The sequence below is a fragment of the Nothoprocta perdicaria genome, unplaced genomic scaffold, assembly GCF_003342845.1.
Source record: "Nothoprocta perdicaria isolate Ctin4 unplaced genomic scaffold, notPer1 scaffold_271, whole genome shotgun sequence".
In the NCBI taxonomy this organism is placed as follows: Eukaryota; Metazoa; Chordata; class Aves; order Tinamiformes; family Tinamidae; genus Nothoprocta; species Nothoprocta perdicaria.
In genome coordinates, this window is record NW_020455501.1 from 290,007 (window position 1) to 302,221 (window position 12,215).

The 12,215-nt window shown below is 38.7% G+C and overlaps 1 protein-coding gene across 3 annotated transcripts in view; it reads right to left on the reverse strand.

The window, feature by feature from the left end:
• Nucleotides 1–12,215, reverse strand: part of UVRAG (UV radiation resistance associated) — an 83,647-nt gene that overhangs the window by 28,370 nt on the left and 43,062 nt on the right. The gene's annotated exons all lie outside the window — the stretch shown is intronic.

The following is a 12,215-nucleotide window of genomic DNA, read 5'->3' on the forward strand; positions in this document are numbered from 1 at the left end:
AGATCAAAGAGGATCCCTTCCTCTTTGCAGAAGAATGCAGAAGACATTTGCAGGTCCATAGACCWACACACTTAAACCCACCACTCCACTCAAGATATCTATCCCTAGAACCTCTCCTACTTTTCCTGCTGTCCTATTGCCATTATCTTCTGAAAAAACTGTCCTTTCAACAAGCTTCAAAGATGCATCACACGTGCTCATATCAACTATTGCATCCTCACTCACTACAGCCCTCAAAAATATTATATTCCTAATGTTTGTCTTCCATAAGACATAAACTATATTTTTTTTGGAATTCGAAACACATAGATCTAGTTTGTTGTTTACAGGAAAGTGTCACACCTTATTTCTCTCTCAACTGTTGCCTGAGAACCATCATTTGAGTCCATAAAGTAGCAAAGTTTGCATGCAGGCTGCATTACAGTAATTTGTTTTACACACCTGCCCTAGGATTTTTTGCCTCTTGACTGAAGCAGTTACCATAAACCTGAATATTTGCAAGCTACATTTTTTCAGTTAATCTTTTGACTCTTTTGCTCCTAAATGTTATGAGGTCACAAGGGTTAACAGATTTCAGAACAATCTAAAAATTATGTTTATAACAACTGCACCATGAAACAAGCTTTTGAGTCTCTCAAGAACTGTATGTTTTATATTTTCTAATCAAGATGCTGAGGGTATTATCTGCAGCAAACCTACCTCAGAACCCAAGGCCTATCTCAGGATTAAGATAACAAGTATAGGAGATGAATATCTAAAGGGAAAACATACACATTCTGGAGATTTGATTGCACAAAAGTGTATTTTTCGCATCAGATAGAAAGCTTTATGACAGCCCCATTGTAGGGAACATTTGCAACATTTAAGGATAATTCTGCAGAGCCATTAGAGCTGAAGGTTAATGGGTCATCATCACAGCAGATCAAATATTAAGCCATCTGCTCCAAGTTTTATGCTACTTTCAAACTCACTAGCTCACTTCAAGTTGAGGAACATAAAAGTTGCTCTGAATAACATATCTCACTCACCTTGCTTAATAGATCTATAAACTCAACTTGTTCCCATGCAAGAAAATAAACCTTTCAAAATAAACACATCTCACAAGAATCCCACTGCAAACTATCCTAAGTGTAAAATACATATCAAAAGGAATTCATTTCAGTGTCTACAATTACCCTACACAAATGGAGCACAATTTAGATTTAAAGGACACCTTTACAAGGAACAGTATAAAACTCGCTCAGGTTTGACAATAAAAACCCCATTAGAAACACAAACCAAGTTTTACTGAGAGATAGTATTTCATTAAGGTACTGGTAATGGGAACCAGGAATTCTGTTACTGGACGCAGGGCCCTTCAGCTCTTGCAGTTTAGAAAAAAGGATAAAAAAACTGTTTAACCAGCTTGGCTACTACCTCCCACATACAGTTTCTTGCAAGCGAAGATCAAGGTTTTCAGTTAGTCAGGTTTGTCCTGCCTTTTGGCCAATATTCATAATTCTCTCCTCTAACTTCCACTAATTAATTTTGAAAGACTCTAAACTACATACATCCTCACGTCAGCTTTTATAACACAGTAAGTTACACGGAAGTCTGGAAAATTATCAGCAGATGCCTGTACATGCACATTTATGACATTCAGAAAAATATTACTAACTTTGATATTTCTTTTTTTGTGTGTGTTATCTGGCTTGCCCATTAAGTTTATTGCTTGTGACCAGGCCTAAAGGAATGGAAATCATAACTTTATATATAGTCTTCATAGAGTATAATTGAATGCAACTTTTTAACTGTTGGCTTCCCGTGTGAAATTCTTTTTGCCTGTTTCTTAGCAAGTCACAACTATAAGCTAATTTTCATTTTAACATGCTGCAAAGCTGGTATTGCAAGATTTTAGTTAGTTTAGTTACCTTGCTCAAGAAATAATACTCCAAACCTATTTTCATATTTTACCATTACAAAACACTTGATCAAATGCAAAACAGCATCTGCTTGCCCGTTGTGCTTCACTGTCCTCATATCAATTGTTGTTCATTTGCTTTAAAACTCAAATATCATCTTCCCCCCTGCCAAATCCAAAAACTCATTAAGCTCCTTCTATTTGGGAAGGGTAGAAGASGGAAACCACACAAACCATAAGTTGAGTAAGCACCAGAACAGGGTGAGAGAAGTTAACGAGTAGGAGGTGCAGTTCAAAGGATGTCCTTGTAAACCAGGCTGACATTTATCTCCTAACTATGGAATATTGCYTTACACCAATGTGTAGGGTTCATAAGAGACAGACCTAAGAGAACATCTCCTGCAAACTCTAGTTGTACTTATTTCAACAAAGCACAGCTTTCAACACACATAYGGCGTAACTGACATTAACTGTGTCTCCGTGCTAAGATCTTAGTGCCAAGATCTCCRTGCTAAGATCTGAGAACAATAACTTGAAGAAAATTTGAAGAAATTTGAAGAATAAGTTGAAGAAAAAGCATATTCAATAACTTGCAACAAATGGGAATTGTCTCTGTACATRCATCATGTATAGATCTTCTCTTTCCACAGCAATCATTCCCGATATCACTGCTGTTCTTGCTCCACCCAAGGCAGCTGACATGCTAAAGAGAAGAGTCTCTATTTTGGAAGTTTACTTTATGACAACTAGCCAATATGTGGGAAAGCAGCTTTAGCATCTATCATAAAGATGTTCAATTAAAGTAAAAAAGCATCTCACTCCAAATCCAGAAGGGGAAAAGTACAAGAATGATCCTAACTGCATCGAAGATCGATTTCTAACAAGTGTTCAACATAAGTGTTTAAGATCTAAAATAATATGAAGATTCTCAGTCTTACAACCTTTTTCTCCCAAATTTAATGCTTTCTCTGCCCATACAGGGCAGAGAAACAGGCTGTTTTCACTGGTGGCCAGCGATAGGACGAGTGGTAATGGCCACAAGCTGGAGCACAAGAAGTTCTGTCTCCAGGTGAGGAGCAACTTCTTTACTGTTAGGGTGACAGAGCAGTGGAACAGGCTGCCCAGGGAGGTTGTGGAGTCTCCTACTCTGGAGGTCTTCAAAACCCGCCTGGATGCCACCCTGTGCCACATGCTCTAGGTGTGCCTGCTTGAGCGGGAAGGTTGGACTAGATGATCTGTAGAGGTCCCCTTCCAACCTTGAATATTCTGYGATTCTGTGAYACATAATTTAATCCCAAAGCACAGTGACAATGCAAATGTTTTTAGTTYGGGGGTTTTTTTCATTCCTTCAAGTCATCTATGTCCTTTCATGTGGGTCTAATGACAAGTATTACGCCTTTAGGAATAAGGGCAATTCTGTAAAAACAAAAGATACAAATGCATTACATTTTTAGACACTTGACTCCCCTCCTCTCTCACAGCACGTTGCTTTGGACAAGTGCTACTCTACTCATCATACCACTGTGACAGTTTCTTCCACACTCAACTAGTGCAAGATCAAGCACACAAGACTTGTACTAGTACCTCTAAAATCCAGGCTTTCCAGATCTACAAAAAAAAATTCATTTCTTTTCTCCTGAGAGCTGGTATAAACATTCAGAGAGGCAGTTACAGGTACTTTTGGTCAGTAATTTTGTTCTAGTAGAGCTTAGAATAGAAATGGTAACTAATCTGGCTCCAGTTTACCCCTTTCTCATCTCCCTTGCTTGTGGGGTTCCCAAGGATAGATACCTTCTCGCTTCCTGGAGTCATAATTCCAACAAGCCACCAATCACTTTATTTCACCCTATCCCCTACTGATTACTACCACACTCCTTAAGCATCGAGTCCTTGGTGGAGAATAATTCTGCTTAAACTCTGACTAAAAGACCATTATGGAAAACAGAAGGCAGCTCTAGGTCAAGGTTTAAAGCTCCGCTCATCTACAGGTCAAAATGTACTGGCTTCAAGAAACTCAGGTGATGGACACCAAATCAAAGCATCCACTCAAACATTGGAGTAGAAAGCAGCTCTGACTTCCCTATGAAAAAACCTCCCTCCCAAACAGTAGTAGAAAAAGGAAAAAGTCTTGGCTAAAAGAGTATGGGTTAAGTGGAACGTCAGCATTGAGTCTACAGTGTAAACCAACATGGATGTGAAAATTTCTAGAGTCCTATTAAACCTTCCCCAAAGACAAATGAAAGGGGAAAGGTGAGTTCAAGACTACAATGCTTGTTCAYTACAACTCAGTGAATAAAGTAATCCTGAGTCTTTTAAAATAAAAAAAAGTTAAAAAGAGGTTGAGAGTCTCCTCTTCCTCCAAATTCATATTGCAGAATCACCTCTTTACCATTAAGAAATGCTTAATAAGATAATTAAGAATAAAGAATTTAACTGTAAAGTGTTGCAAGGTCTTGAAATATGTAGCCAGTCTGAACATTTGCACAAAAAGATACCATTCTGAAACATATTTATAGGTTTATAGGTACCAAATACAGTGTCAACAGGACTTAGGCCACTGTTCTGGAATTACTTCAAGAATCTAACATGGTCATTTCTAATATGGTAACATTTGGTCAAGCAGCATACAAGCGAGACATCACTAGTATGCACCTAAATCCCTAAGAAAATAAAATGAAGTGAAAGGTATAATCTTACTATAGTAGGTCTTATTTTTAAATGTTGCATAGAAAGTAGACACCACAATTGTCCAGGTTGCTGTAACTATCTGTTTAYTCATGGACATACATAGACCATCTTACAAGGCCACAGGAACAACAATATCTGAACTTACCTTAGAGACCACATATGCTCCTCTCTAAATCAACTGCATCCTTCTCCTTGGGGTAAATGACTATCTAAACTGCTTTGAAAGGTTCGTTTCAGCTTTAATTCCTATGATTCAAGGCATGATCAAGGGGATGTTTAATTTTATAATCAATGCAGATACGCTGCCACACATCAGAGCACCTTAAATGTTTGATGCACTTGCAGTACATCACCACAGGACTCTTGGGTCACTAAGATGTTAACTGCTAAGAAAAACTCTTAGGAATCTTATTCCATCCATTTTAGACCTCATGGACCTTGCTTAAATTCAAGTCCTTTTATGAATTCAAATTTGCAGTTGAGCTGTAATTTATGAACTTGGCCATACACAGAAAAATCACTTAATTACCAACATATCAGTGGCTGACTTTTGTCTATAGTCACCTGTGTTTAATATAAACTATTTCAAAAGTTTAAGAAATTGTTTCTTTAACTGCTTTCATCTGCTTCTATTTTGGCATTACATCATACGTTTCAGATCCTTTATCTGTTCAGTTCTTTTATCATATCGCAAATTATATTAATGTCTGAAAGTTTTATCTTCACTTTAGAAAGCTCTTTAGGCAAGAATTGAGTGAAGTAATGATTTTACTCATCACCTCTTGCATTGCTTTCCACAAGCTAAAGCATAGCTCAATTTACAGAGTGTATTATATCCAGTTTGGCCAATTTAGGCAAGTTATTTTGAAATCGCATCAGAAAAGCGACATTTTTAGAAGGGCACGAAAGTTGGAAGATTGCTAGCATTCRTAGCTTTGCAAATTAAGGCAAAAGCAATCATCTCTATGTTTAAGACTTAAAAAGTGCCCCCATACAAAGCTAACCTCAATAAACCCTAAGCAGAACTTGCTGCCAGAAATAGGATACAATCAGCAAAAGCAAGTTTATCAGTTCAAGACAGGAGACAATTTTTGTCTTTAAAACTACTTCTGAATGTTTCCCAGCATTGAATACCCATTCAACCTTCACTTCTGWAAGTATTCTGATGATACCCAGTGAATTTGTCACAGATCAGAAGCTGAACGTGGCTTTTTCCTCCCTGCCTTCACTACTTACTTCCAAAGACAGAAAGAAGAACAGCCACAAGATGACAGCATAGCAGACTTCGCAGAATGCAGCTGAATTATTACATATATATATATATAATTATTACAGAGAGAAAAAACTGAGGTTATTTCAGCAAGTAAAACCATCACTGGTCCTGATAGTAAAGAACCATCCATCTGATGCAGGGAACAACTATGCCTCACAGTACCAAAGAAGGGGCAGTTTTGAAAATAAAAAGTTTTCAGGCTTAAAACCATTGATAGAAAATGAGGATATGGCTCATAGGGCTAAATGGCCCAAGGCAGATAAGATAATACCCTGGAAAAGTCAAAAATTCCTGCCTGATAGGACTCTGAAGTATGAAGAGTGTATAAGAAGCAGGTTTAAGTATTTATTTAAAGTTAAGCCATTTCAACCTCACTCCCAATGGAGGGAACAGAGGATGGAGCCAGTGTTTTCCCTGCAAGCCAACCACATCCCATTCGCTCACTGTAAAGGAATGTTTAACTAGAAACAAAACTTGTTATTTGAAAAATGCTGGGACTCTTCTAAACCCCAATAAACCAAGCCTTAAAAACTTAAGGTGAGAAGGGGTCCTGTTCTCCAACCAGCCTGCTCGAGAGTCCTGTTCTCTAGGACACTTCCCAACACAAGCAGGGGACTAATGAGCTACTCAAGGGCCACAGACACCATAATGCCAACACTTGGCTGCACACKGAAGTGTTTGCAGCAAGGTGAATTGCCAAGATAGGCAAGATGATCAGAGATCCATTTAAAAACCTATTTGCTTCCCAGATGAGCTGCAATGACGTTGTTGCGGCTTCAGAGCAGCCTGGCATGGGTCTTAAGTGACAAACCCAAGCAGCTGGGGCCTTGTTGGAAGGGATACAGCTAAAATTCAGCAGTACAAACTACCTTCAACAGCAGGCTTCTGAAGTACAGAGATGCAGCACAGAGCACTGCAGATCTTTCTAGCTGATGTCAAAGGCCACTTGGTGACCTGAGGGCAGCTACTAGTCTACAAAGAAGAGTTAAATAGCCTGCAACTGCGCTCTTGCTGGTTAAGTGCAACTGTTGTGACCTTGCTCTTCATGAATGTGCAAGATAATATACAACAATATGTATAGGCTGTATACAGAAAAAGAAACCAAAGACCCAGATTCTGAAAGTCAGACAGTTCTTGATAAGATAGTCACCAACTCGAAAAATGAGCATTCTACTCATTCAGCAAGTAACATTTTCAGACACCTAAAGAGTAAAATTTGCAATCTCTGCAACAAGTGACAATGATGGTTTTCTGCAGATTGTGTGTTATCCATGAATTCAAGCTCAAATTCTGGCTTTTCTGTGTACACGGAAAGCTGTGATGGATAGCAYGATGCAAGGACTATCTATAAGGACRAAGCAGACAACTTCACTATCAGAACCTTAAATCTTCCCGTCACTGAAGGATCATTTTTAACTAGAAGACACTTGACACAGGTCAAGCCCCCACTATTGAAAAATGAAGTAATGTTTTGAAAAATAATCTCATCAGGAGTATAGGGTTCCAATGGGAGTGCGGCAGGCCAGCATTTCCTCAGAAACATTTCTCAGCTCTGGATGTCTGGGGTCAGTGGTCTCTTCTACTGCAATAAACAAACTCAGCTTTTCTCAGACTGGCCAGGAGTTTGCAAACAAAAGTCACTTTTAGCTCCCAGAACCACAGATCTGTAAGTAGCATCCATGATTAAGACACATCTTAATGCACAGTAATATTTGCAACTCAATAAAGGTAAAAAGCAACGATTATTTCTGATCAAGAAGAAAATAAGCCTGTTTTCTACACAAATAGCCTCAAGAATGCAGCACATAAAAGCACAGTTCATGGTAAGTTCATGGCAAAAAGCATTCTTTAAGCAATATAGCTGGACACTTTCACCACACACTCAATCTACCACAGAGACTTAATTTGACTTTGACAGATACTAGGTTTCTCAACACGGCATCTCCCTCCATCTGATTTAAGGTTGCCAAGATTTCTTCCCAAAGCTGCCATTTTATCATTGCAGACAAAGTACCCAGAATGATTAAACATTTCTCTATCTGGTTGAAAGATGGTAGAAGGTCAGTGTGAAGATGAGTCCTCACTTGCTTAGCACCATGGTTTTTCAGGGTGGTAGCAGATAAGGCACTTGCGACACAAAGCAGTAACCRTAATCTCCAGTTGTGGTAGATCTGCTACAACTCCAGCATTCAGACTGCTTGTTCCTTCACACAGGAGCCAGGACACATCAGCAAGGACAACTTCTAGAGGAAGCTCATTCAACGAGGAGTTCCTAAAAGCTCCAAAGTTACCACAGGCCTGTTCCATAACACTTAGCTCCCCTTATTTGCAAAAACAGCTTTCAATACTGGGAAGTAGCAGAACTAATGACTTGGGTAAAAATATTACTGAAAATTTAAATTATTTATAAGAACTATATTTAATATATTGCTTAAGCGTGTACAGATTAGAAGTACACCTGTCCTGACTTTTCTCCAATTTTCCATCCATCTACTCCAAAATTCAACCCTAACTAAACACCTCAAACTAGTGTAAACCAATATGCTGGTTTGAATTCAAGAGTCAATCAGCAAGCAACACAAATATGTTAATACACACCATGCAGCCACAGAGCTGCAGCTCTTTGACCCAACACTTGCATGTTGGATTTAGCTGAAGAGAAGCAGTCTCTAAATAATTCCATTCGTAATTTATCACCATTGAGAAATCCAGGAGTACTCTGATGATCTGACAAGAGCATCTGTGTCTCACACCTGATGCGTTCATCGGCGAATGTGAAACAATATGAAAACTCATCAACTATCCTGAATATTTTTCTGAAGCTCAACTGCAGCTCACAGGATGGAGGTCTGCTGATGAAAAGCAGTCTATCCAGTTTCTCAGTGCAAAGCCAAGTTCTCACAACAGCAGGTAAATCACGGCAAACTSAACTTCCCTTCTCCTGAGGCCGTTTTGCATAGCTCTGTGGTTCCTAAGTTATATAAACCATAGAACATAACTGCAAAAAAAGTAAGAATACCTTTGAATACATATTTCTAATACTGCCACAGATGTTTGTGAATCCYTAGGTCTGATGGCATCTATATATGTGAAGCTGAGCAGTAAAAAAGACCTTAAACCATCTAAAATGGTAGGAAGTGAAAGAAACCCTGAGGCTAAGTTACTATTACCTTAGGTCAGTTAATGCCAAATATTCCTGCAAAAATAGAAATGACGTAAGCCATGGAGATTTTACTGACACGTGAGAAAGTAAGACTAGATCATCCCCAAGGATCTTTCCACATGTCTAACCCTGATTTTCAGGGCAGGTACAAACAACACAGCAAGGCTAGTTCAGTTCTTCCCTGAGGATGCCTCTTTCAGCTCCCTGCAACAACACGAGGCTTGAGGGCTTTCTTAGGTTACACGTGCACATGGATAGAGCATTTGAGAGGGGCTTCTCCCATAACTGTCTAGGGGGCTTGGAATCTTTGAGTCTTAAATGTATTTTTGACCTTTACCATTCCAGGTTGTAACAAGTTTAATAGTTAAACATACCTTGCATTAAAAATATCAGTTCTATTTGAGAACTTTAAGATTCCCATGCACCCTCCGGAATAGCTGTGCTTGAGTAAACCAAATTTTGCCTTTTCAAATGGAATTTGAATTTTGCCAATTCAAAACCTAAATAAAAATGTATTGTAGTCATTTATTTTTACTTAGCCTGAAGTTCTGACTGAGATCATGACTTTGTCACTACAGTTGCTTTTCTGATCTCCCTTTAACACATCTTGGTATGATGTGATGCTGCAGTTACAAATGCAGTAACCAAAAATGGCTTTGAGTCAACACAAGCAAAAGATCCCCAAACAGATGATGTGTGTACTTTAGTGGTATTTGCATTAAAAAGAACAGGAGAATGATACTATTCCAGAAGTTTCAGCAGTTTCCAGCTAGCAAAATACAGGCATTTATTTTGCACTATGTGTAGCATAAACCAAATTTTTAAAAAGCTCAACTAAATACTACTTAAAAATACTATGACAATGCTAAAACAACTGAGTCATTATACAAGCCTAGCTCCAGATTTCACATTCCTCCTTTTGCTGTAAACTGAAAGCTATTCTCTTTTTTAAAAAGCTGGAAGCAGTCTAACAAGAAGCACCCAATGCAGGGCAGGAAACAACGTCAGAACATATCAGACGTTTTTAGTTGTAGTGTCCTTGTTTATAAGGACAGGATAAGGCACTATTTCCGTTTCTCAAGAAGAATGCCAAGGAATTTAGGAGATTTACTCAGCAAAGCATGTTTCACAGTAGAACAGCATATGCTACTGCCCCAAGCAGCCCGAATTCTGGAGTTAAACACCCATCATTTGCACTGGATTCTTTCAGACTGCCAAACTTCCCGCAGAATGGTATTCTTTCTTCTTAAATATACGATGCACTCTGGTGATGCTGAAAGGCAGCATTGGAGAAACATTAATGAGATGTAACGGAAACGATACTCTTGCCTTACCTTGGTAGTTGAGAAAGTCATAAAAGCAGACGTATAGGAGAAAATTTACAGCCTTCTAATAGTGCCAAGAAGTTTTAAGAAATAAGAAGGGAACAGTTATTAACTAGACTATAAACACTAATGTTTCTACAATGATAAAACTGGCTGTACATTGTATGCTACTGGCAGGTATTTTCTGTCTCATCCTGCCAAACACTAGCACTAAGTTCTCACTACAACCTCCAACTTTTTAATAGGCTCCAATTGACACATCATAGTACGCACGGCACACAGAATGAATAGGTATACTAAAACTTGGAGATTTAAGTGAGCTGGATCATCCAAGTAAACAAATCTGAAGTACCTGGAAAAAACATGGATTCTGAAAGGTATCTACATTATTTATGAAGAAAAATGGCTCTGAAAATAAAACAGGTAAAGGCTTTAGAAATCTGGCACAGCGCCTTGAAAAATGTAGGAAGCAAATATAACACATTTAAACCACACAGGTTCTTAAGCTATTTGAGTGAAAAACATCAGTTAATGCTCCAATACATGATTTTTAGAAGCTCTTAATATGGATGTCAGAGGCAAATTTGTAGTGCAGAAATAAAAGCATGAAGCCAAGAAAAATGTCTAATATAATTAATAATCATGATGCCATGTATTATTATAACGATTGACTATTCAGAAAATCTTACTGTAATTATCCAACAGTTTACATTGGAATTAGAAAAGCTGTTTAAGAAGAGGTTACTGAAATAGAGAATTTCAATAATGCAAATTAACTATGTTCAATTTATTGAGGAGCAGATGAGAAATGCAAGCTATTAATTTAGAAATAAAACTACTAGTGAAGATATGAGTTTTTCTATAGCATCTGAAGTCCTTTGGGAATTCGCAGGACCGACTCTCCAATATCTGGGAACAGAAAGTCTCAGGCAGGAGCTAATCCTGAAAAAATCTTGCAGAACACAGGTAAACGGCTCAAGAGGGACTAATATTCTTAGCTAAACTTTCTCCTTTCACAAATGTATTGCGAAACGAAGTATTAAGTCATGAAGGCTTGGAAGGCTACAGTCTGCAGGACTAGACCCTTCCAATCTGTCTCAGACAACAGGAAATTGGTTTAATCTTTATCCAGCCCCACACACAGGCAGCTCTATTCCTCAGAAATTTCTTCTCCAGATATAAATGTCTTAGTTTGCTATGCTCATGAAAACGACGTACAGGAAAGAGGATGATCAAGTGCTCAGAGCTCTCAAGTGAAGCAAAACCAGACTGATATTCTACTAAATTACTCAGGGAGTATTTGGACAAGTTATCAAAATGGTATCAAAACTCATTTGCAAGACAGTTATTATAATCTATATATCATCATGCCTCAACAGCGAGATCTCAGTGATGGCTGAACTATCAGGGCAAATTCCCAGCCCCGTCCTGCCAAAAGTCACTGGACTTCAAACAGAAATCAGATACTCCTAAAAGACCCAAATTCTCTCAGTTATGCACAGCATGAAGAGGCCCTTTCATCTTGACAGGGACTATTAGGAAATACTGTTAAGCGCTTTGATAGAAAACCTCCAAAGCAAGAAGTTAGTTACGGTCCTTGTCACAGCAAAAGCAGCCTCTGAGTGTTTTCCTTGCTCCTTTTTCAAATCCTGCCTGAGAGCACAAAAAGAGAGCAAGAGAACTGCTGGTGCCCCAAGTTTGCAGGCGACAGCTTCCCACAGCTGCTCAGGGTTGCATTCCTCGGAGCTCTGCGGTTGCAGGCTGCAAAGGGAACCCAGGGCACTGATTGCCACTATTTGCACATCTGAGCACACGAGTGCAACGACAGCAAGAACACTGGAAAAGGACCAAAAGGCAGGGGAAGGC